This window comes from Sesamum indicum, linkage group LG5 (assembly GCF_026168435.1).
Source record: "Sesamum indicum cultivar Baizhima isolate 11 linkage group LG5, ASM2616843v1, whole genome shotgun sequence".
In the NCBI taxonomy this organism is placed as follows: Eukaryota; Viridiplantae; Streptophyta; class Magnoliopsida; order Lamiales; family Pedaliaceae; genus Sesamum; species Sesamum indicum.
Window position 1 is genome coordinate 7,542,225 of NC_142661.1, and position 24,523 is coordinate 7,566,747.

A 24,523-nucleotide genomic window follows, 5' to 3' on the forward strand; every position below is an offset into this window, starting at 1 on the left:
AATAGGGAGAAAATATGCCTTAAATAATTAGGCTAAAAACAAAGAGATAAGAAAATAAGTGGCATGCATGCCACAACCCAACAGAAAATAAACCATCCAATGGATTTTGTGATCATCCATATTAATCAAATTAACAAAAAAACACATTTATTTTCAAAATAAACATGCACAAAAAATATAATACAAACCATACATTATAATAATAATATCCAATGTCATATATTAATCACATATCTAATCCAAGGGTTTTTTTTATTAAAAATAGCAACTTATTTATGGACATAAGTGCAACCGATACAAAAAATAAATTCTTGTTTGAGAACCCATTCAAATTAATTTTAGTAATTTAACTTTAGAAAATACCACATCTCAACCAAAAATTAAATTCCCAAAAATTTATTGTTTCAGAATAATATGCAGAAAATTCAGAAAAAATAAAAATTTTGAAAAAACATAAAGCAGACATGAGCAAACAATGCGCGGACCCCGCTCGTGGATCTGGTTTGCTGGCAAGCATACCTGTAGGAGCGCGCACCCGGACGTGCGCTTGTCGGCACATCTACTGACATTTTTTTTTAAACTTTTTGTTTTTATTCTACATTTCGACGAATCAATTATATTTTAGATATTCCAAAATTTATGAAAAATTCTCAATCCCAAAATTAAATCTTGACCAATGGGTGTACCCTTAATCTTTTTCTCGACCTTCGGTGTAAAAATAAAACAAAGAAGGCCAATAATTAGGAGAAAAAATAAATAAGAGAGACAAAAATCCACATTATGTTCGATTACAAGCGTTGATTCCTCATTCTGTATCGTTCACAGTGAGATCTCGATTTCGAGACCCTCCAAAGACTAACACACCACCAGTAAAGGATATGGAGATTTTGTACTAGCAAAAACTCAACAAATGTGCAAAGAATCAACAACATTATTGTTTAACATTTGATCATTTCTTCCTCTTTGGATCTCTAAGATCTTAAGAGGGTTTTTGGAGAGAAAATAGGAGTGAAATTTTATGGGTATGTTTTTGCTGCAGCTGCTGGTCGGCTATCAGTATTTTAGAAACTTTATATGAGACCTAGTCACAAGATACCAATGAGCTTTAACCTAGAAAGATTTCTTCAACCATCTAACACCTCTATGCCACACCACACCCAAGGAGGAGTTTTGACTCCTTAACTTAGCCATGGTCTAACAAAGGACTTGGGCTTGCATTTTAATGGAAGGAGCTTGATTAATTAAAACTAAATCAAGCCCACGTCTAATGGACTTTAAAACAAATCTAATATAATTTATAAGTCCAATATTAAAATATATTTTGATCCAATTAAAGGATACAAGCCTTCTATTTTCTCGCTTTTAACTTATAAAACCAATTCATAAATCAAACGATGCCCAGTAAAATTAATCCAATTAATTTGAATAGCTAACTTGAAATTCTAATTAATCCAATTAATTAAACTAAAGTCATCCATCAAATGTATTGGTTTAAATAAATGAATCATTCATTCTCTCCAAGATTTAATTTAATTCAATTAAATTAATCCAACTCTCTGGAATTAATTCCAAATTAATTTCATCCCATTATAGTGGTAGGGTGTGAATCTTTAAGTTCACCCTCGACTAGACTTGGGCATGTGCGACCAACAAAATTAACCTAATCTAATTTAATTAATTATTTTGAATTATCCCATAATCAGAAATAGCTCGTTACCATAGGTGGTCGTGTAACAACGGTCCATGGTACTAGAAACTAGGTGAATAGCAGCTTGAACATGTAGGCTCCGAATCTGTATGAGTACGGTCCTACTGTCAACCATCTCCCGGTCTTAGAATTGGGCATGGAATTAGGTGTCGGTTTCCATCCTTGACTAGGAGACAATGCTTAATACTCGAGATGCATTTACTCTACTGAACTGATCTTAAACCTATCCCTAATCAATCAATCATTTTGGCTAAATACTTGTAGAGTCTAAAGTATCTCAGAGCGCAAAGGAGAACTCACTGATATAAACTAATAGGGGATAGATCCTCTGGTGGAATCCACCGTCCTTGCTACATACTCAGAATGCACTGGATAAGGCTTACGACGATCATGTCTCACAACACAATCACCGCTCGCCATATCCAAGATACATTCTTCGTATGCAACGTGACTAGCATGATTACTCAAGTCCGAGAACTAATCTCGTACTATTACAACCAAAAAATCCCAGTCATGCTGATCAAGCCTTAATAGTTTCCATATGACAATTCCTAGAAGTCATTTTAGTCAGTCAACTACCTTCTGAACTAATCCACTAAAATAGCAAAGAAGGCATACGTCTCCTGCCGACGAAACACAGATACAATACTTAGTGCAAGACTCTATAGGACCTTTGATGCCCTATTTTCAGGTTCTCGACTTGGAACGCATCAGGCCGAGACCCTCATGAGTTGGTTTCATAGCTGCCAAATCTATGCGTAGCCCAACTCCACCAGTTTCACCTTTCGATCTGTGGGCATTTGGTGTGATATTGAAAACCCCATTCAATATGAGTGGTAAACAAAATAAAACACACTACCAACTTGATGAACTCTTACCGTATTCATCAATCCAATATTATTCCATAAAGATTGGAGAATGATTAACAACCAATCTAACTGGCTTTTTGTCATTCATTCCAACAATGTCATGGCTCGTTTGGATTATACATGTGCAAACTCAGGGTGGTCTACCTGATCAAAAGCAAAAGTAGACGTGATCCCGATTCTATTGTCTGACCATGCTCCTTTAATTATAAGTATTACTCTAAATTAGCAATTTTCACGACAACTGCTCTAAGGTGTAGCGCTTTGGGGCAATGTGGTTGAAGGTAGACGAGTGTGTGAAGATCATTTCTGATAGTGGGAAGGTTGTTTGTACCTGTTTTAACATTAAACATCTACTTAGCGAGTCTAAAGCTGTAGGATATAACTGGCTAGATAGAACAAGTGCTCATTTGGACACTTGAAATGGATGATTAAAGAGCTTGAAGAAAGGATTAAATTTCTAGAGTCTTAACCTTGATCGAAAATGCTGAAAAAATGTTTAGATGAAATTGAGAGATGTTTTATGGAAGATGAGATCATCTAGAAACAAAGAGACAAAGAAGATTGGTTATTCCAGGTCGATTAATATCTATTAATATTTTTCTTACTTATGATGCTAATCACTTCTTGAAATCTGAGACAGGAGGAAAGAAACACTATTTAATAATGAAGCTTGACATGAGCAACGTCTAGGACCTGGTTGATTGGCTCTTCTTAGAGTCTATCTTATTAGACTAAGGTTTAAGTACTCTTTTGTCCGTCTTCTTTTGATGCTTGTTTTGTACTATTAGTTATTCTTTTGTTCTTAATGGTGAGAATTTTGGACTAGTAAAGCTGTCTAGGGGAATCGAACAAGGAGACCCCCGATCGCTTTACCTATTCTTATTTTCTGGAGAAGTTCTCAGTGGAATGTTAAAAGCGGCTAAATCAATAGGTTTGATCCAGGGTGTTTGAATGGCAACCGTGGCACCACGAATATCTCACCTATTCTTGGTTGAAGATACCCTTGTGTTTTGTGCAAGGCCACATTGTCATCTTTCCATGGTATCATACTATACCGATACACACAAGCATCGGGGTAGATTATTAATCTTAAAAAATAGAGCACGGGGTTTAGTAGGAACATATGCAATGAATACCACTTGGCCGTAGCGAAAGTCAACACTTGGGGTAACCGGCGGTGGGTGGACTCTTGAAGAAAGAAATATTAATGTGCTAGAATTAAGGATAAGATTTGACAAAGAGAACAAGGCTGGAAGAAGAAGATGCTCTCCCAAGCGCGTAAGGAGATTCTCCTAAAGGCAATTATTCAATCTATCCCAATGTATCCTATATCATGCTTAAAATTTCCCTCATCACCTATTCATGATGTCTAAATTTGTTTTAGGATGTATTTTTGCATCAATGATGAACTCGCAAGAATCAAGCATGATCCTAGCCTTAACCGTAAAATCTCTCTCTCCTATCTTCGCCAGGTAATTTCAATTATTTTCTAGCTTATTTAGTTTTTAATTATTTTTTTTTATCGTCAAATCTCCTCTCATTATTTTCTTTTTCTTAAAGCAATCAACTTATACCAGTCCTTGTGGAATCGACCCTACTCCCACTTTCACATGTTTTATAGGAATTATTTTTGGTGATCTCGACACTCACCAAATTTTGGCACTGTTGCCGGGGCTGGTGTTTTTAAGAAGATTTCTTTTCTTGTTACTTGATTTTTTTTTGGTTACTTGGTTTAATACTATAATCTTCTCGTACATGTGAACTTGATCTGATTCAAGATTGAGAAGACTGGGCGGAGATTTTGAAAGGAAACCAAGCAATAAGTTGAAAGGATACCCACTTCTTCCGAGCCATAGTTAGCACAAGAGATATTGGACACTTGGAGTGAACCACAACACACAACCCAATTGCAATCATGTGGACAAATACTCAATAATTTGGGACTAGATACGGCAATCCTCCGGTGAATGAGGTAAATGTATCTTCCATTTATGATTATTTTGATAAACTTTTTTCCCTTGTTGAAAGAGTTGTCGAAGAAGAATTCCAACGAATGAAGGCTTTTCGTTTATGTAATTCTATGGCACATCCCACCGATTTGTGCCCTATGCTTCAAGAAGAAACCATCAAGCATGCCAATGTTGTTGGAGGACTTTTTGGAACACCACAAAGAGGATATGATCCTCATTTCAACATGTACAATCCAGGAAGGACAACTTACCCCAGTCTTAGCTACATTTCGCAATCTCAAAACTGGCCACCAACCCCTTCGCCTAATCCCACACCTGGTCCATCTCTCGAAGACATGATAAAAGCACTAGTGACCAAAACACAATAATTCCAACAACAAATATAATAGTTCCAACAACAAATATAATAGTTCCAACAACAGTTCCAACAGCAGACCCAGACGAGCATTCAAAATTTGGAATCTCAAATCAGTCAACTGACGTCATCTATTAGTAAATTGGAATCCTAAGGTAAATTACATTCCTAGTCTGTTGTTGACCCCAAATAAAATGCTGTTGTTTTTGTTCTTCCAAGTGAAAAAGAGTTGCAACCAAACATGGACGAAAATGACACTAAGCATGCGCATGACCAGCACGGTGAACCAGACCAAAAGATGGAGATTTCTCAAAAGCAGACCAACAAATCGAAAACGACCAATAGTGAACATCACAAGGTGTTGATGGTCAAACCTCCATTACTTATTCCTAATCGAATTATTTTATCCCCTTATCTAAACTGTGCCGACTAGTATCAATTTCCTGTATGTCACTTTGGCGTTTAGAAGCTGATTCATTGGTTACTATCTTTTGGAATATCTAAATCACCGCAACAAGTGTTTGATGGAGTCATCAAGTTCTCACACTATGGAGATAATACATCAGTCAGCAATCCATCTTCCCGAGTTCATGAATTGTTACCAGAGTCTTCGTACAATATGGAATCAAGCTCAAACAAATCAGTGGTATCCTCCACCTACTGATTCAGTAAAAGTTCACTTTGATGGTGTAAATTCTCATGAACAATCATCTATGGGTGTAGGGGTTATTCCAAGAAACTCTAAGGACATCTATTTAGCAAGGTGGATGAAATATTTCTCTTTTCCTACTACACCAGACCATCCTGGAATGAAAGGAAGCAGTGGAAACACTGCAGGAGTGTTCTTATTGAAGGTGATTGCTTATCCATCATAAATTGGTCTCCTTATCACTAGGACCAATTTCTGAAGGTATCAAGTCATTAGCAGTGGCTTTTCATTCCATCACTTTTGTGCATGTTCATCAACAAGCGAACAGTCTTGCACATCGATTGGCAAGAAATGCTCACTACAGCACTGAGGGGGTTGAATTATTACTTACATGTAATATATAGTTCTTCGTGGCAAACATATGATATGATTTTCGTATCCAAGAAAGAAAAAAAAAGTAAAAGAATGCATATTAACCACTTATTGTGTCCTAGCAATAGCTAATATTATGAAGTTAGATTTAACCAAATGTTGGGTCCTAGGGGTTACCTATATTATTTGTGATAATATCTAATCGGACCGAATGGGTCAAAGTTGAAATAGTGAAACTTCTGCAATAATAATTTTGTTCCAAAAACTTGTTTATATAACTTATCTGTTTCTGGATAAACTTATATCCCAATAGTGTGATTTTGCCTAGTTTATTTAATAACTATAACTAATATTTATCTTTTATGGTAAACTAAAGGTACTTTAAGATTGGTTTACAAGTAGTATCTCTATTGTACTAAATGGGGCAGCACACAAAGTAATGTAACTCTTAAGGAAAAAATTGCACCTTTTGTCCCGTAAGGGCCTTTTCCAATTTAGTTCCATTTATTGCAATTTTCTCATATTGCATCTCATGAGTGGTCGTATTAATATTATACCAAAATGACGTCATTTCGAAACAAATGACATTGATTTTTTGGGAAAGGTTATTTGGAATGGCTAAACAATAGGAACGACTTTTTAAATATTGCTTGTCAATAGAAACAATGTTTTTTTTTTTTGCAAAGAGAGGTCTTACGAATGGTTTTTTAAAAATTGCCGGTTCCAAAGCCCGCTTCAAAAATCGGTATACATACAAAACTTAGAAGATTTTTTTATTTCACCCTCCCTCTTCCTCCTTCACTCTCCCTCCCTCACTCTCCTCGACCGACTGCCTCCCTCACGTGGTACTTAGCTCCACTACCGTCAGCCGTCCGCTGTCGTCTAGAGGTAAGTGGAATCAAGTGGTTACGTTTCCTTTTTCTTTTTTTTGACCCCCAACCTTTTTCTTTGATACCCCCACCCCCCACCATTTTTCTTCTTCTTTTCACCACAGTTTTCTTCCTTTTTTCCTCCATTTTCGTATAAAATAAAACACCAATTTTTTTAAAATATTTTGGCTACTTTTCGAAAAAAACATTCGGGCATTTAACTATATAAAAGTTCTGTTTTTTGAAAAAAAATTCTAAAATTTTTTTGAAAAAACTAATTACGGGTTTCTGAAAATTTTCTGATATTTTTGTATTTTTTTAGTTTTCCTAATTTTATATTATGTTTTTCTAATTTTTCTAATTTTTTTGTAAACTTTTTAGGTAATTTTTAAAAAATTTCTATAAATTTTTGGTACTTTTTTTAATTTTTTTTTATTTTTAAAAAATTGACAGAAAACTTTTGTTAATTTTAATTGTTTTTTGTTATCTTTTTCTAATTTTTGGTCATTTCCACAATTTGTGTAATTTATGCAATTTATGTATAATTTTTTGAGTAATTTATGCAATTTATGTTTATTTCATTGTGTAATTTACGCAATTTATATTAAACTTATAAAAAATATTTGACAAATTTCACCAATATTACATTTCTATATAATAAATATAAATAATTAAAAAAATTGAGAATTTGTTCCAAATAATAATTTCTTACATAATAATCTAATTAATAAAAAAAATTTCACCAAATTCCCCATACAAACAATTTTACATAATAAATGTAAATAATCACAAAAATTGGACCAATATTTCCATTAATAATTTTTTACATAATAATCACATTAACATAAATTAGGCTAATATTCCCAATGTCAACAATCCAAAATTAGAAAATATTCCTAATAATAATATTTTTACATAATAATGTCAATAATCACAAATTTAGATCAATAATTCCAATAATAATATTATTTAGAATATAATATCAACAATAACAATATTGAGGTAATATTTCACATTAAAATACAATTAACAATTAATAATTATTTAAAAATATATAGTTTGTTTGTAACCATGTACAAACAGATTACACATGCCTTTAAATTTTTGCCCATCAAGTGAATTTTGTCAGTAAAACTGTTTAGGTTTATCCATCTTCGTTTGTCAACAGAAGATAATGTTGATAAATAAGATGTTAACTGTTTTTTTCTTTTATTAGAGGCAGAGCTCGATCAGCCGCCCAAGCAGATGGAGTTATTTGAAAGGTGCTACACAAAAAAGGAGGATGGTGGCTGGAGTGGGCTGAGAGCGGCTGAGGTGGCGGTAAGTAGATTATTGATATTCTTTGTTTTAGAAAAAAGTAATTCTTGGTTAGAAGTACTAATAATTTTGTATGTTTTGCAGTAGACGTTCCAGAATTGCCTTCAACAAACCCCCAAGCTTCAACCAGGACAATATTGACGTCGCTGAAGAGGAGGGCTTAGATTTGGTTTTAATTTTTTTTTATTTTTTTAATTAGATAATTTTTCACATTAATATAATATTTTTTCTTAATTATTCATGTTGCATAATATTTATTAAATTTCATTATATCAATTTTAGTTAATTAATTAAATTCATAAAGATAATTGATTAAAAAACTATTAAATTAATTTAATTATATATTAAAATAAATAAATTTATTTATTTATTGCAATATATTAAATATATGAATAAATTTAAAAAATAAATTATAGAATTAAAAAATTAGGAACGGTTTTAGTAATGGTAAAGAAATATTATAAATCTAAATAAATGACCGTTCCAAATATCATTATTGAAATAGTTCCAAACCCCTGTTCCTAAACTGCATTGACTGTTTCAAATACCATTGCTAAAATCATTTCTAATAAGTGTTCCTAAATAGTGGTTGACCGTTCCTAATACCATTGCTATTTCAATTTTAAGTACGTGTTCTCAAAAACACCATTGCTAATACCATTATTAAAACAGTTTTATTAATGTGTTCCTAAATATGACTGACAATTCCTAAAACCGTTCCAATTGAAAAAATTAAATTTTTCTTGACAAATTTGATATTAGGAATGGTTTTCGTAGTATGTTACAGTTCCCGTCCCAAATAGAACCGTTCCTAAAATTTTGTAACGCCAGTTGTAAGGATGAATTTCCAACCGTTTCAAAAATCACCCCAAATAAGTTCAATGTCCTGCAAACCGTTCCAAACCCAAAAAAACCATCCTAAAATCGCTTCAAATTCCGCCTTTTTCTATAATGATAGTACCCTAAGCTAGCTTGTTAAACTAAAAAACTTGCGGACCCCATTTCTTGTGCTATGATCGGATCCTAAATCTTGTGCTCCACCAACCAGTTTTATTGATGGGATTTGGCTAGAGTACTTCACCACACTATAAAAAAAGGTGGAATTTGACATGGTCAGGGCAACCGTTCCTAAACCCGTTCCATATTGAAACGGTCTTTGGAACACATAATGAACGGATATTGAAAGATGATGTCAATGATCTATATTTTTTTTTGTTATAATTTTGGAACAGGCATACCATTCCAACATGAGTTCCGAACAAACTGTTACAAATCTGATCCAAATACCATTACAAAATAGTAATGGTAGATGGTTGTAACTCTATTTGGAACATAATATTAGAATTAGAGACGGTCTTGAGTTGACTGTTCCTATATGTGTGACAAAGGATGTCCAAAAGATGATAGTTAGAAAATGTATTCGAAAATAAGGTACAATTTAAAATGATTTTGGAACACCCTTAATCAATTATGCGAAAAACCATTCCAAATTATTAGTTTTATTTAAGAAGTAATGTGTTCCAACAATCGTTCCAAAATTCGGTGCAAATTGGAACTGTTTTTTTGTATTATTTATTTAGTATTACTGAGACTGTTCCAAAGGAAATACAATGGCTATATTTCAACGGTAAAAAAAATGTTCCTAAACTCGTCGAAAGGACCGTTTCAAAATCCAAATCAACGGCTAATTTTTAACAGCCAAATTTGTGTGCTCTTTCTATTTAATGTCACTATCTTCTTCGATTCTTATTTTCTCTCTATTTCCTCAATCTCTCTCGATTTTTTTTGATCTCTCACTATCTCACAAATATTTTTCTACTCTCGTCAGCCTGTCTCAAATTTTTAATGATATTTGAAGTTATTTTGTTCAAGTAACAACTTTAACCCTTTATTTGTCAATTGATTATATTTGTTGCAATTTTAACATTTAAATTTAATGTTATAATAATATATACATATATATATGTGTGTGTGTGTTTCTGTGTTTGTGTATGACTCATCGTAATCTTAAGACAGTTGAGTAGATGGATGTATGAGAAGATCCTTTCAAATAGGGCGGGTCTTACGCCATTGAGGATGGTGTTAGTACATTTATAGAATGACCGAAGTCTCAACATGCATTATGGATGGTGAGAAAATTAAGTGTCCTTTTTGAAAGTGCATAAATGAAGTTTTCAAAACCACGGATGAGGTAAAGTTATACTTATTTATGAAAGATTTTATGTCGAAGTATTATAATTGGACTTCTCATGGCGAGGAAAGGGTGCAAGAGTATTTTGAGGCCATCACTACGGCCCAATTGTAGCAGGAGCAACCTCCCATTTTTAATGTTATGGAGGACACCAGTACGCCTTTGGATGATGCGGTGCAAATGGATTTGACATAGAGAATGGTTTTTGATGCCGCCAGGCCGGATGTCTGGTCTTCTAAGTATAATCGGGATGGTGTGCCTCATAAAGGTATGAGGTCGTGTCCTACTAATATAGGGTGTAGTTTATATTATGGTAGGTGGTACGATTATGTGTCTGTGCTGGCAGATCGGTTTCACAATGTAGTGCATGCAGTTGAGCAGCCGTTGTAGAATGGTTGCACCCAATCTCAATTGAGGTTGTTGCTGAGTTGTTGAATATCAAGGTCGTTGGCCATTTTCTCAACATATATGTGACCAAATATCCCAATGGGCTAATCATATAGTGACCCACAACCACACCTTGCCCCAAGATTACTATAGTACGAAGAAATTGTGAAGAAACTTGGATTTACCTATTGAGAACATTGATGTATGTAAAAATGGCTGCATGTTGTACAAGAAGGACAACATTGATTTGGATTATTGGAAGTTTTGCGGAGAAGCTAGGTACAAGTCAATCAGGGAGCAAAATCCTAATCACAAAGACATTGTATAACATTCTTAGGTACCTGCCGGTTACCCCTAGCCTGCAAAGGTTGTATGCTTTAGAAGCGACTGCCGAGCAAATAACATGGCATGCCAACAATCGAACGGAAGAGGGATCCAAGTGCCATCCGTCTGATTCAAATGCATCGAGGTATTTTGACCGGACATATCCTCATTTGCAGTAGAGCTCCGTAATGTTAGACTAGGTTTGTGCACGGATGGGCTCGCAATGCACGGGCAGTACGATGGTACATACTCATGTTGACCTGACCGGGGAACTTTAAATTTGATGACGAGTCTGAAGAGGATAGCTTTGATGAGGATTACGAGACTGAAGAAGACAATAATTATGATTGACATTTACCATTTTCTGTTCAAATTAAAAAAATACCGATAATAATTCATAAAAATAGTTTACCAGCTAATTTAGAAGTACAATTTGCAAACTATTTGTCCATACCAATAATTTCTTTTTTCAGAAAAAACAAAACACATTTTTTTTGTATTTAGGAAATGTCAAAAAATTAGGAAGTCGATCCAAAGCCCTTTCCAACTTTGAACGACATTAATAAAATAAACCGTTTAATATATTACAATGTACTAAATAAAAAGGAGGAAAAATTAAAATATAGGAACCGTTAATTTATTTTGACCGTTCCAAAATAAGTTCCAACAAATTGAGTTTCGCACCAAAAGAAAACTGGAGGAAAAATCAAACCTAGGAATGATTATTTAATATTTGACCGTTGCGAAATATGAAATTTAAATAAAATCGTTCGTAAATGTATAAAATATCTTTTTCTGAAATTAGTAAAATACTTTTCTAAATGTGTTCCAAAAACTGTCCCTAAACATGCCCATAGATTGCTTGTTCACCTCCCGATTACAGTGTCTCAATATCCGGGTCCCTGATTAATTTCAAATTTAAACTCATAACAATACTTTTTATATGTGAACATATCTAGTGGTCTGATCTAAAATCAAATTGTCTGATGTTCAGTTTCATCATTTTTTCAACCTCATTGATTGTGTATCGGGTACGATATCTTAGTATCCGTATAACAAAAATGTCAAAAACTTCATAAAATTTAGTATTTTATTGATTTAATACTATCCAACGGTTTGATAAAAATTTTAACGGTCTGATTAGATGATCCAATGGAACTGTGTGAGATGTTACTTACATCTACGTAAGACTAGCAATCTTATATATACAAATATATTTGATCTTTTGAATATGTATCAATTCAATTCGTTGCATTATATGTTTCCAATGACCATAATTATTTATAGTCTACTTTTTCTGATCATTAACATGTTCGGGACAATTTATCCTTATTTTTTATTTTCTTAATTATTTGGTGTAAAATAAAACATTTTAGAAAACTTTCGGCAATTTAAAAATAATTACTTAATTTTGCTGTAATTTTTAAAAAAATTATACATTTATGAAATTATAAAAAATTTCATAATTTTTCGTAATTCTAATATTTTTCAATAAATTTTTGAAAATCTTAAAAAAAATTTGTAAATTTTATGTAATTTTCCAAACTTTTGTATATTTTTGGTTATTTTAATAATTTTTTCTTAATTTTTGGTGATTTTTAAAAATTCTCTATCAATTTCTTTTCATTTTTAAAAAAATTCTGTTAAAAAGTTATTTTATGTATGTTTCGCAAATATAGAAATATTTAGTTGTATAAGAATATCTGAAATTATAGAAATTTATTTTATGTAATTTCTGCAATTATAGAAATTTTGTGTAATTCTATAATGAGGCCTATTTTGATTAGTTACTAGTCTCCTTCGAATTTGAAAATTCAAGTCAAATGAGGCCTATTTTTCCCTTTATGCAATTCTCATGTGTATTATATTATATTGCTTAAATTTTTTGCCATATTTATTGTATACATGTGCAATACATCATAATGTAAATAACCATAAAAAATTGGACAAATATATAATCCCAATAGTAAAGTTATTTAAATAATGATGTAAATAATAAAAAATATTGGACTAATATTTCCAATAAAATAATTTTGACATCATAATGTAAACAATCACAAAAATTAGACCAATAGTAAATCCCAATAATAACATTATTTAAATAATAATGTAAATAATAGAAAAAATTAAATAAATATTTCCAATAATAATCTTTTCAAATAGTAATGTAAATAATCACAAAAATTACACCAATATTCCTAATAATAATAACATTCTTACATAATAATGTCAACAATCACAAAAGGTAGACTAATATTCCCAGTAATAACATTATTTTCATAACAATGTCAATTATCGCAAAATTATAAAATATTCCCAAAAATAACATTTTTACATAATAAAGTCAATAATCACAAAATTAGACCAATAATCCCAATAATAATATTATTTACAAAATAATGTCAACCATAATAATATTAAGGTAATATTTCAAATTAAGGCACAATTACATAATCATTTGAAATAGAAAATAAATTGAGAACATTATTTTCAATAATTAATAATTATTTAAAAATGTATATTTCTTTGGTAACAGCGTACAAACAGATCACGCATGCCTTTAATCTTGTTTAGCCAATCAATTGAATTTTGCCAGTAGAACTTGTTATGTTTATCCATTTTCATCTGTCAGCAAAAGAAAATGTTGATAGATTAAAATGGATAAATATAACAAATACTATGATAAAAAGTTCATGTGATAGGCTAAATAAGCTTAAAGCAATACTTGGCCCGTTTGTATATGTGCACAAGAGAATTATACATTTTTAAATAATTAATGAGTACAATAATCATGACTTTATGATAATTTTTCCGATGTGTAAGAATTAGTATATTCTTTTTTATTTACATATTAATGTGAATAATCGTAAAATTTAGACAAATACTTCTCAATAGTTTTTTAGATCATGTTTAGTGGTATGCCTCCTATATCACGTGGTCGAGGAAGTGGTCATGGTCGTGGCCCGCCACTTCTACCAGTTTTGTCAGATGCTTCCCAAGTTGGGGAAGCAGTTCTTCGACCACCCACACCACCTGACACGACCACACCGTCCCCCATCCCACGTCCCGCAGACTCCAGATGATGCTGGAGCATCTAGAGCTGCATCGGCAGCTAATGAGACAATACACCAGTGTGGCACCCCGACGGCTGCTCCACCACTACTATCAATTCCACCCACCATCAGCGCGCCCAATATATCAGCCACGACGGCGCAAGGTAAATTTGATTATCAATTTCTTTTTAGTATTATTTTATATTGAAAATGTCTAATATAGCATGTCCTTTTAGATCTGACTGCCGAGTTCACGAGTGCATCAATGCAATGGTGACGGGGACACTTTCCCCACCCATCGCCATGTCCGAGATAGGTGCCGGAAGAGTACCAGCATTTGTGATATGAGAGCATGAAGGTAATAAAATTTAAATTAATTTTGTTTTATCTAATAATCTAATTATTTAATGAAATTTATTGACATTTTGTTTAATTTTATTATTGTAGATGACCTACTGGTGGGACTGTAACAAATAAGTCCATCTTCTGGGTGATCCACGTGTTGACCTATAAGTAAATCCAGAAGATACTTTCCATCATCCTATCTAGCCTGGTCAGACCACTTTGACTGGCCAACAAGGTTTGGCTCCAGCTCCAAATGTACTGGGCCAGAGTCGACTTCCAGCGGGAGTCCTTATAGAAAACTCCATTGTGTCCTCAATTGTGTATCCGGGGGGGGGGGGGGGGGGTCTTCCTCTATTAGCATGCAGAAGAGAAAGTTGGTAAGTAAATAATAGTATTTTAAATGCTTTACCATATTTTATAAATAAGATGCTAAATTTTTTTTTATCTACAGGAAGCAAAGCTCGATCACCACCCCCCCCCCCCTAAGCAAAAGGAATTATTGGAGAGGTGCTGCAGGAAAAGAGTGAACGGCGGCTGGAGCGGGCTGAGGGCGTTGGATGTGGAGGTAAGTAGCTACAATATTAATATTATTTTTTTAAAAAAAAATTAATTCTTGCTTAAAAGTGTTAATAATTTTGTTTGTTTTGCAGGAAACGTTCCGGAAGCTGTTAGAGGATGGTTGACCTTAGAGGGTTGGATATTCCAGAAGGTGCTTTATTTTTTGTAATATCCAACCCTCTATTATTTGTTATTCTTTTTCTTTTTTTAAGTGTCTATTATATATATATATATATATATATATATTGGGATTAATGGATTCAAAAGGGTCAGTTTATTTTTCTTTTCGAAATATTTGAAAGTGATATGTTCCGTGGTGGCAAAGAACCAAATAAATTAATGCAAAAAATTCTTACACACATTAGTATATCTGTATAACTTTAATATAATTGCAATTCAATTTTAAACTTAAATTACTATTCTTCAGTTCATCAATGAAATCCAGTCCTCAAAGTGTAATAATCACTAAAATTATGAAGCAAGTGACATTAGTCTATACCTATCTTTATATATGAAACCATTAATTATATTTTTCAGATTAAAACACACCGAATTTTCATAAATATTGTCAAATTTCAATAGATCCTTCGTTAAATATATTGTCAAATTTGAATAAATGCAAAACAATGAACTTACAAGAAATGTTTATACTTCATTTTTTAGTGTCAACTTTTGAGTGTCTATTTTTACTTCATCACTACTTTAAGTTTTTCAATTTTACTCAAAAATTGGAGTTGTATATAAAGAACTTTGTAAAGACAAATGATTGATTACAATATAACAATACGTACATATTGATGAACTCTTTAATTGATTTTCATAAATATTATCTCTTTCTTTTTCTGCCTTTTATGGAGGAATCTAATATAGAAAATAGTTTATTGTATTGTATTCATAGATAGCATCAAATATATACATTTCCTTCTAAAAATACTTTCTGTCTAATTATTACATAATATTAAGTAAAGAAAAACCAAAAAAGAAGATATTTGAAAAAATATTATTAGAAAAAACAGAACGTAACTTCCAACGCTTCTGCTACCTCCTGTCGAGCTTTCTTTTTTGAAACACTCACACATACGCAGACAACATTTACGCACACTCTCTCACTCAACCACTTACACTTCACATTTGCTCATGCCTTTTATCCCTCAACACTCTTACTACAGAACACTATTCAAGTCCATAAAGTATTACGCTTAGAGAGCCCTAGGAACATTACATCTGAATCCTTCAGTAGCCAAAAATTGCGGAAAACTCTAGAAATGTAAGATGAATTTTATGCAGGCAACTCCATTATTTCTTGTCTCAATCATTTGATTCTTTCTTTTTCCTTCTTTAATTCTTTTTACTGAATCGATTTGTTAATTCGTCATTACCATATAATTTGCAACAGAATTCTTCAAGAACATACACTACCGATTTTGGCCGGATTATTTCATCCGACCAAAATTCAAATTCATCTTGTGAAGATTCCGGTGATGTGCAATTGCCAGATCCCATCTCTTGTGCTCTGTCGGCAAGATTAATGGAGCCTCAGGTACTAATTTAATTATTTTTCTTTTTGTTTCTCCAATTTGTTTGTATTTAATTTCCTTTCCCGTCAAAGTTTAAAAAAATAAATATTTAATTTTTTAATATATTAAGAAATCTTTTTCCATAATTAAGGTTAAACAAGAAATTCAACTTTACTTATTTGATAAATGTTTTAAAATAAATTTTTGTGGAACCCATTCTTGAGGCTATAGAAATCATGCTCAATAAAACTTAACTTTTCTTTTTCATTATTTTTTGATATATTTTCTTACCAAGACCAGTAGCTGCAATGACTAAACTCATATTTGAAAACAATAATTTTTATTTCACTAATTTTACCTTAAATTAAGCACAAAACGGGAGATGAAGAGAAAGTGCAAAAGCAATGGTGATGACCAGGCCTAGGCTCAAACCAAACCTGATTCTGCCTGTTTTTTTTTTTCTTTCTTTTTTTTAACGAAGATTAGATACTTTTTTAACAAACTTAAATAAGCTAGCCTGTAAAACCAAAAATCTTGCGGATCCCATCTCTTGTGCTCTTATCGTATCCTAGATCTTGTGCTCTGCCAACCACCTTTATGGATGAGATTTGGCTAGAGCACATCATCATACCATAAAAAAAGGCGGGATTTGGCACGGTCAAGACAACCATTCCTAAGCCCCTTCCATCTTGAAACGGTCTTTGGTACACATAATGAATGGATATGAAATGATGATGTCATGATCTATATTCTTTTTAAGTTATAATTTTTGAATGGGCAAACCGTTCCAACATGAGTCCCAGACAATTAGTTACAAAATCTGATCCAAATACTGTTACAAAATAGTAACGATAAATGGTTGGAACTCTATTTGGAACATAATATTAGAATTAGGTACGGTCTTGAATTGACCATCCCTATATGGGTGACAAAGGATGTCCAAAAGATGACAGTTAGAAAATGTATGCCAAAATGAGATACAATTTCGAATGATTTTGGAACACCCTTAATCAATTATGCAAGAACCATTCCAAATTATTAGTTTTATTTAAAAACTAATGTGTTTCAAAAATCGTTCCAAAACTTGGTACAAATTGCAACTATTTTTTTGTATTATTTATTTACTATTACCGAGACTGTTCCAAATGAAATACAACGCCTACATTTCAATGGTAAAAAAAAAGTGTTCCTAAACTCGTTGAAAGAACCATTTCAAAATCTAAATCAACAGCTATTTTTAACAACTAAATATGTGTGCTCTTTCCATTCAATGTCACTATTTTCTTCCATTCTTATTTTCTCTCTATTTCCTCAATCTCTCTCGATTTTTTTTATCTCTCACTAACCCACAAACATCTTTCTACTCTTGTTCGTCAACCTATCTCAATTTTTTGTTGATATTTAAAGTTATTTTGATCAGGTAAAAACTTTAACCCTTTACTTGTCAATTGATTATATTTTTTGTAATTTTATAAATTAATTTAATATCATAATATATGTATATATCAGTGTTTGTTTGTGTGTCTGTGTAGAACTCACTGTCATGTTAAGATAGTTGAGGAGATGGATGTATGAGAAGAACCTTCCAAATAAGGCGGGTCTTACTCTATTGAGGATAGTGTTGCTACATTTATAGAATTATCCAAGTGTCAACATGCATATATGGATGGTGAGAAAATTAAGTGTCCTTGTCATAAGTGCAAAAATGATGTTTTCAAAACCACGGACGAGGTAAATTTTGACTTATTTATGAAAGGTTTTATGCCGGAGTATTATAATTAGACTTCTCATGGCGAGTAGAGTGTGTAGGAGTATTTTGAAGCCGTCACCGTGGCCCCATTTCAAGAGGAGCAAACTCCCATTTCTAATGTTATGGAGGGTACTAGTACGCCTTGTGGTGATGCAGTGCAGATGGATTCTCGGCACAAAGGATGGTTTTTTATTCTGCGAGGCTGGCTGTCTGGTCTTCTAAGTAAAATCAAGATGTTGTGCCTGATAATCGTCCGAGGTCGTGTCCTACTAATACAGGGCCTAGTTCATATTATGGTAGAGGGCCCTAATTATGTGTCTGGGCTAGCAGATCAATCTCACGATATAGTGCATGCATCCAAGCAGCCGTTGTGAAACGGTTGCACCCAATCTCAATTGAAGGTTGTTGCTGAGTTGGTGATATCAAGGTCGCCGACCATTTGCTCAGCATATGTATGATCAAATATCTTAGTGGGCTGATCATATAATGCCCCGCAACCACACCATGCCCCATGATTACTATAGTACAAAGAAATTAATAACAAACATGGGTTTACCTATTTAGAAGATTAATGCGTGTAAAAATGGTTGCATGTACAGGAAGGACGACATTGATCTGCACTACTGCAAGTTTTGTGGAGAAACTAGGTAAGCGAAATCCTAATCGTAAAAAGACACTATATGCCATTCTTAGGTACCTATCAATTACCCCTCGCCTGGAAAAGTTGAATGCTTCAGAAGCGACTGCCGAGCGAATAACGTGGCATGCCAAGAATCAAACGGAAGAGGGATCCATGTGCCATTCGTCCGATCCAGATGCATGGAGGCATTTTCATCGGACACATCCTGATTTTGCAGTAGATCCCCGTAATGTTAGATTGGATTTCTGCACGGATGGGCTAGCACCGCATGGGCAGTACGGTGGTACGTACTTATGTTGGCCCGTTATACTTATACCGTACAGTCTCCCATTGGGAATGTGCATGAGTGTTGAGTATATGTTCGTGATGATGGTGATCCCCGGTCCTTCCAATCCAAAACGTCTCATTAATGTTTACCTGGAGTCGTTGATCGAGGAGTTGCAGAATCTGTAGTATGCAGGTGCACTAACGTGTGACACTAAGAAATGGGATATTCCCAATGCAGTCCTGTTGATGTGGACTTTGAACGACCTACCCGCTTATGGAATGGCGTCTGGATGGAGTTCCACTGGTATTATGTGGTGTGCAGTTTGTATGGAAGACACACATTCATTCTACCTGCAGAACGGTACGAAGGTGTGCTGCTTTAACTGCTACAGACAGTTCCTGCCCCTAGACCATCCGTTCCGTAGGAATAAGAAAGCATTCGCAAGGAATCGAGAAGAAAGGAATGTTGCACAGTCAAGATTGATGGGAGAAGATCCGCAAATGGGTTGAAGAGTTTAGTCCTGCGGTTGAAGTTTTGTTGTCACTCCCGGACGGGAACAGTAGCGAGCATAAGTGGACAAAGAAAAATATCTTCTGGGAGCTCGAGTACTGGTCGGTACATCTAATACGACATAATCCTGATGTCATGCACATTGAGAAGAACGTGTTTGACAATATATTCAATACCGTTATGGATATAAAAGAAACAACGAAGGATACTCTGAATACATGGAAGGACCTGAAGATCATATGTGATTAACCGGAGCTTGAGTTGGATGAAAGGAGGCTGAACGTGATGCCCAAAGCTGTATATAACCTGACTCTCGATGGACCGACATTGCATTTCAAGAGATTGAGACAATACCTACTCCATAAGTTGTGACGGACAATTAGTCGTTCAGCTTTCTATTGCTAATCAAAGGAACAATAAACTGATGACGAGTTTAACGAGGATAGCTTTGATGAGGATTACGAGAAGACAATAATTATGATTGACATTTACCATTTTCTGTATCAAGTGTCTCTGTATTTTGCCAGTAGAAATTAGTATAAATTAAACAATTACCGATAATAATTTAGAAAAATAGTTTTCCAGCTAATTTAGAAGTATAACTTGCAAACTATTTTGTTCATACCAATAAATTTTTTTAAAAACAAAACACAATTTTTTTCTATTTAGGAATGGTTAAAGAATTAGGAAGTCGATCCAGAGCCCGTTCCAATTTTGAACCGACATTAGTAAAATAAACCGTTAAATATATTACAATTTCCAAAATAAAAAAGAGGAAAAATTAAAATAGAGGAACGGTCTATTTATTATGACCGTTTCAAAATAAGTTCAAACAAATTTAATTTCACGTCAAAAGAAAACTGGAGGAAAACTCAAACCTAGGAATGGTTATTTAATATTTGACCGTAGCAAAATATGAAATTAAATAAAATCATTCGTATAAAATATTTGTTTCTAAAATGATTAAACTGTCCCTAAATATTCCATAGATTGCTCGTTCACTTCCCGATTATAATGTCTCAACATCTGGGACAGTTTCATCATTTTTAACCTCATTGATTGTGTATCAAATACGATATCTTGGTATCCGTTTAACAAAAATTTCAAAAACTTCATCGAATGTGGTATTTTGTCGATTTTATACTATCCAACGGCTTGATAAAAATTTTATCAATCTGATTAGACGATGCAATAGTATAGTATAAGATGTCACTTACATCTACATAAGAGTAACAATCTTATATATACAAATATACTTGATCTTCTGAACATGTATCAATTTAATTTATAGCATTATATGTTTCCAATAACCTTAATTCATTCTGCAATTATAGAATGTTTGTGTAATTTTTCAAAATTAATTGTATAGTTGTGTAATTGATGCAAGTATTGTTAAATTTAGTGCAATTTACTCATGTAACATTCCATAATTTTTGCAATTCTTATGTGTATTATATCATATTGCCTTTTTTTTTTTTTGAAATTTATTGTATACATGTGCAATTTATTTTATAAATATGCTACTATTTACATCTTAATGTAAGTAACCAAAAAAATTAGACAAATATATAATCTCAATAGTAACATTATTTAAATAATAAAAAGTATTGGACCAATATTTTCAAACAATATAATTTTTACATCATAATCTAAACAATCACAAAAATTAGACCAATTGTTAATCCCAGTAATAATATTATTTAAATAATAATGTAAATAACAAAAAAATTAGATCAATATTTTCAATAATAAAAGTTTTAAGAAGTAATGTAAACAATCAAAAAAATTACACCAATATTCCTAATAATAATGTTTTTACATAATAATGTCAATAGAAAAAATATTAGACCAATTTTTTCAATAATAACATTTACATAATAATATCAATAATCACAAAATTAGACCAATAATCCCTATAATAATATTATTAACAAAGTAATATCAACAATAACAATATCAAGGTAATATTTCAAATTAAAATACAATTACATAATCATTAGAAATAGAAAACAAATTGAGGACAATATCTCCAATAATTGATAATTATTTAAAAATGTATAGTTCTTTGGTAACTGCGTACAAACAAATCACGCATGCCTTTCTTGTTAGCCCATTCATTGAATTTTGCCCGTAGAACTTGTTATGTTTATCCATCTTTCATCTGTCAATAAAATATAATGTTAATAGATTAAAATGTATAAATGTAAGGAATACTACAATAATAAGTTCATGTGATAGGGTAAACAACCTTAAATCAATACTTGGCCCGTTTGTATATATGCAGAAGCGAATTATACATTTTAAATAATTAATGAGTACAATAATCATAACTTCATGATAATGTTTTCGATGTGTAAGAATTAGAATATGCTTTTTTATTTAAATATTAATGTCAATAACCGTAAAACTTAGACTAATACTTCTGAATAATTTGTTTAGATCTTGTTTAGTGGTATGCCTCCTATACCACATGGTCGTGGTCGTGCCCCGCCACTTCTACCATTTTCGTGGGATGCTTCCCATTTTGGGAAACAGTTCTTCAACCACCCACACCACCTGACACGACTGCACCGTACCCCGCCTCGCAGACTCCAGATGACGCTGAAGCATTTGGAGCTGGACGGGCAGCGAAAGAGAGGATATAGCAGTCTGTCACCCCGGCGGTTGCTCCACCACTACCATCAGTGCGCCCAGTACATCAGCCTCGATAACGCGAGGTAAATTTGTTTAACAATTTTTTTTAGTATTATTTTATATTAAAAATGTCTAATATAGCATGTAATTTTAAATCTGACCACCACTTTCACGAGTGCATCAATGCAGTTGTGACGGGGACATTTCACCTACCTGTCGCTTTATCTGAGGTAGGTGCCGCCAGAGTACCAGCATTTCTGGTTTGACAGCGCAAAGGTAATCAATTTTAAATTAATTTTGTTTTATCTAATAATCTAATTATTTAATGAATTTTACTAATGTTTTATTTAATTTTATTATTGTAAATGACCTACTGGTGGGACTGTGACGATGAGTTAATGTTCTTGGTTTTCAACATGTTGGCCGATAAGTGAATCTGGAAGATATTTTCTATCACCCTGTCCAGCCTCGTCAGGCCACTCTAGCTGGCCAACAAGATTTGGCTCCAGCTTCAGACGTACTGGGCCAACGTGGACTTCCAGCGGGAGTCCTTTAAGAATAAGGCAACCGGGCGGCAAACTCTACGGTGTCCTCAATTGTGTATCAGGGGGAGGGGGTCGTCCTATATCGGCATGCACAAGAGGAAGTTGGTAAGTAAATAATATTTAAATGCTTTACCATTATTTTATAAATAAGATGCTAAATGTTTTTTCTTCTACATGAGGCAAAGGTCGGTCGCCCCCCAAGCAGATGAATTATTGGAGATGTGCTACAAGAAAAACGCAGACGGTGGCTGGAGTGGGCTGAGGGCGTTGGAGGTGGCAGTAATAGATACATTATTAATATTATTTTCTTAAAAAAATTAATTCTTGCTTAAAAGTGTTTATAATTTTGTTTGTTTTGCAGGAGACGTTCTAGAAGCTAATAGAGGATAGTCAGCCTTAGAGGGGTGGATATTCCAGAAGCTGCTTTATTTTTTGCAATATCCAACCCTCTAGTCTTTGTTATTCTTTTAGCTTTTTTAAGTGTCTATTATACATATGTATATATATATAGGAATTAATGGATTCAAATGTGTCAATTGATTTTTCTTTTCAAAATATTTGAAAGTGATATGTTCTGTGGTGGCAAAGAACCAAATAAATTGGTGCAAAAAATTCTTACACACATTAGTTTATGTGTATAACTTTAATATAATTGCAATTCAATTTCAAACATAAATTACTAGACTGCAGTTCATCAATGAAATCCAGTCCTCAAAGTGTAATAATTGACATTAGTTTATACCTATCTTTATATACCAAACCATTAATTACATCTTTCAGATTAAAACACACCTACCACATATATTTCGCTCTAATATCCAGCCTTTGAAACCGAATTCCAAACTGGTAGTTAAAAGTATTGCCAAATTTTAATAAACACAAAATGATTGAACTTGCAAGAAAGGTATACATGATTAATTTTTCAGTTTTGAGTATCAATTTTAACTTCATCACTACTTTAAGTTTTTCAATTTTAGTCAGAAACTGTAGTTGTATACAAAGAAGTAAAGACAAATGGTTGATTACAATACAACAATATTTACAGATTGATGAACTCTTTAATTAATTTTCATAAATGTTGTCTCATTTTTTTTTATTTTTTTGCTTTTTCTGGACCAATTAATATAGAAAATAATTCATTGTATTGTATTCATAGATAGAATCAATATATACATTTCTTTCTAAAAATGCTTTTTGTCTTATTATTACAATAATATTATGTAACGACAAACCAACAATGAAGAAATTAACAAGAAAATATTATGACAAAAAGACAGGACGTAACTTCCGAGGCTTCTGCTACCCCCTATCGAGATTTGTTGTTTGAAACACTCGCACATACACACACAACATTTACTCACACTCTCTCAGTCAACCACTCACAGTTCAGATTTTCTCACGCCTTTTCTCCCTCAACACACTCACTGCAGAACACTGTTCAAGTTCATAAAGTACTACGCTCAGAGAGCCCTAGGGACGTTACATCTGATTCCTTCGTTAGCCAAGAAATGGCGAAAAACTCCATAAATGTAAGATGAATTCTATCCAGGCAACTGCATTATTCCTTTTCTCAAACATTTGATTCTTTCTTTTTCCTTCTTTAATTCTTCTTTTTGAATCAATTTGTTAATTCGTCATCATTATAATTTGCCAACAAAATACTTCAAGAGCATACACTAAAGATTTCGGCCG